At 58.7% G+C, this 3232-nt stretch overlaps 1 pseudogene; it reads right to left on the bottom strand.

Moving 5' to 3' along the window:
* Positions 1 to 1236: 1236 nt before the first annotated feature.
* Positions 1237 to 2163, bottom strand: LOC106999063 (uncharacterized; annotated as a pseudogene).
* Between the last annotated feature and the right edge of the window lie 1069 nt (positions 2164 to 3232).

Here is a 3232-nt window from a genome sequence, read left to right as displayed (position 1 = left end):
CTCTCCCCGCCCCAACTCAGTGGAGGGGGTGCGTGGGGGTGTGACCATACCACACAGAGCCAGGGAGCCAGGCCAGGCCTGCAGGGAGGAAACCAAAGTCTGGACAGGGGAGAGAAGCCAGCTGGAAACTGCCTCGCCACTTCCTGCTTGTTCGTGCCGCTTCCTTGCCTAGTCCCATGTGGCAGAGCCCAAGCTGTCCATCTGGGTCAGCTCCAGGTGTGGGTGTGCCCCCTGCTGCATCACCCCACTTTCTCCAGGGCCTTGGAGACCCCCACGTTATGCTGGAGCCAGCTCCAGGCTCCCGGCTGACTCCCCCACCCACCTTATCTGTTCCCTGCCCCCATCCAGACTGTTCTTGGCAACCCCTGCTGCACCCTCCTCTGCGGAAGCCCTTCCCAGTGCCTTTGGCTTCCGAATGGAGTCCCAGCGCCCCCCAGCCACACCGGGCCCCACCAAGCTCTTTTTTTTTTTTTTGAGACGGAGTCTCGCTCTGTCACCCAGGCTGGAGTGCAGTGGCCGGATCTCAGCTCACTGCAAGCTCCGCCTCCCGGGTTCACGCCATTCTCCTGCCTCAGCCTCCCGAGTAGCCGGGACTACAGGCGCCCGCCACCTCGCCCGGCTAATTTTTTGTATTTTTAGTAGAGACGGGGTTTCACCATGTTAACCAGCATGGTCTCGATCTCCTGACCTCGTGATCCGCCCGTCTCGGCCTCCCAAAGTGCTGGGATTACAGGCTTGAGCCACCGCGCCCGGCCCAAGCTCTTTCTCCTTCAGGAAACCTCATGCCTGCCAGCCTCAGTCGGTTGCAGGGGTTCCCTGCACAAGGGCCCCCTGGGTGGCGGGAGGGTCAACCCTTGTGGGCCATCCCTCTCTCGGGCCTCTCCTGGGCCTTCCACAACAGCCACCTGCCGTGACTTTCTGCCCTGCAGCCCTCTTGCCTCAAGGTAACAACCCTCCACAGCCTACCTAAGACAGCAGCCCTCCCCACACGCAGGCCCTGTGGTCTGGACGGCGCCGACTCCTGCCCCTTCCAGGCCTGTGAGATGGACACTGAGCCGAGGCTGACTCAAGATGGTAAGACATAGTTCTGGAAACTTCCTTAGAACTTTGGGACAGGAAACTCGGAGTGGGGAGGGGGACTGTGGCGGGCCACTCTGAGGAGGACAGACCCCACACCGCCAGGCAGAGGAAAGGCGGCACCTGAGGACTCCTGTCTGGAGCCCTGGGTGTCCCCCTTGCCCTGCCTGGAGCGCCCCCGGCCACCTCCCTCGCCCCGCCTGGAGCGCCCCTGGCCTCCCAGTCTAAGCAGTTGTGCCTAATGGCCACTTCCTCTTTTGGCTTGAGTGGGTTTGCGGTGTCTTTTGGTCAGACGTGGCAAAGTCCAGACTGACCCAGAAGCATGGGCAGGAGCTGGGGGAGACCACACGCAGGTACCGTCCGTGCTGCAGGGGTCGGGCCGCATGGCTCTGCCCTCGCACCTGGTCCTTCCTTGCTGCCCCAAGCCCAGCTCCAGCCTGAGGCTTGGAGCCTGCCGGGCTCTCTCAGAATCCCTTCTTCCTCCTGCTCTGGGTATTGCCCCCGCCCCCACCCCCAGAAACCAGATATGCCCCAGCTGGGGGCTCTGTGTGCTCCTCCAGGGCAGGGGCCAGGGCTCAGGCCCGGCCCCTGCTTTAGACCAAGGTGTGACAGTCAGCTTGGGGCTCAGTGATGGAAGAGTGCCTCCTAGATCCTGGGACACAGATGCAGTGCCAGGGAGCAGTGGTGGCCGTGTCCTCAGACTGCCCACTCAGCCTCCTTCCTCCCTGAAACCTGCCCCACGGGGCCTGCCTGAAGGGTGGGATGCAGGCCACCACACAGCGGTTGACGGTGCCAGTGGGCTGTGCCCAGAGTGCCTGTGTGCACCATGCATGCATATCTGCATGCCCCTTGGTCCGTTGTCACACACCCATGTCTTTGTGCTTGTGGGTGTCCATGTGTCTTCACGAGTCCAGGCCCTCTTGTCGGCCAAGCTCTCATTTCCTCCAAGGCCTGAGTGTCCTCCCTTTGGAGTTCATCCCCTCATTCTGCAGCAGGAAGCCAAAGCCTGACATCAGCAGCTTCTGAGGAAGTCCCCTGGCGGATATGCAGGGCAGGGACCTGGGTCTTGGCCCCAGGAGCCCTCCCCGGGTCTCTTGGTCCCCACCTCCCTCCCTCTGAGCCTATCCAGGCTATCAGGGCCCTGCCTGGGCTCAAGCCAGCTCAAGCTGACAGAAGGGCCAGCCAAGCCCCCACCCCTGCTCAGGCCACCCAGCTTCCATCTTCCTATCTAGCTCTGGAGGCACCAGTATCAGGAGGGAAGCGAAAGCTCCTCCCTGAGCCTCCACAGAGCCCTAAGGAGCCTGTGATGCCCACCCACCAGGACCTCTGGGAGGCAGAAAGGCTGGCAGAACCATTGCACAGAAAAGAAATCAGAACTTCTGTGGAGTAGATCATAAGCGGTGCATAACTCAGACCCTGAGCTTGAACAACACAGTTTATTTATAAATCATTTTATATTTGAGACAGGATCGTGCTCTGTTGCCCAGACTGGAGTGCAGTGCCTCAACATGCCTCACTGCATCCTGGAACTCCTGGGCTCAAGCAATCCTCCCACCTCAGCCTCCCAAGTAGCTGGGACCACAGGCTCTAATTTTTTTTTTTTCCCCCAGAGATGGAGTCTTGCTATGTTGGTCAGGCTGGTCTCAAACTCCTGGGCTCAAGTGATCCTCTGCCTCAGCCTCCCAAAGTGCTGGGATTACAGGCTTATTTTAGACTTACAAAAAAGTTGCAAAAATCTACAGTCTCGGTGAGGCGCGGTGGCTCACGCCTGTAATCCCAACACGAGGTCAAGAGATCGAGACCATCTTGGCTTGACACGGTGAAACCCCGTCTCTACAAAAAATACAAAACATTAGCCAGGTGTGATGGCAGGCGCCTGTAGTCCTAAGGAAGGAGACCACTACTACTCCTGCTGACCGCCTCCCCCCGCCACCTTGCCTAGTTCACAAAACAGGAGGAAAGACAGAAAGTAAGATAAATAGCCAGACAACCTTGGCACCACCACCCGGCCCTAGGAGTTAAACAAAGTAATAATAATAACATCAAACCCTGACCTAAACTACTTGTGTTATCTGTAAATTCCAGACACTGTAAGATAAAAAGCATTGTAAAACTTTCTGTTCTGTTAGCTGATGCATGTAGCCCCCAGTCACGT

This window comes from Macaca mulatta, chromosome 6 (assembly GCF_049350105.2).
Source record: "Macaca mulatta isolate MMU2019108-1 chromosome 6, T2T-MMU8v2.0, whole genome shotgun sequence".
Classification (NCBI taxonomy): Eukaryota; Metazoa; Chordata; class Mammalia; order Primates; family Cercopithecidae; genus Macaca; species Macaca mulatta.
Note: the sequence above shows the minus strand (reverse complement) of the source record. Positions and strands in the feature narration are given on the sequence as shown.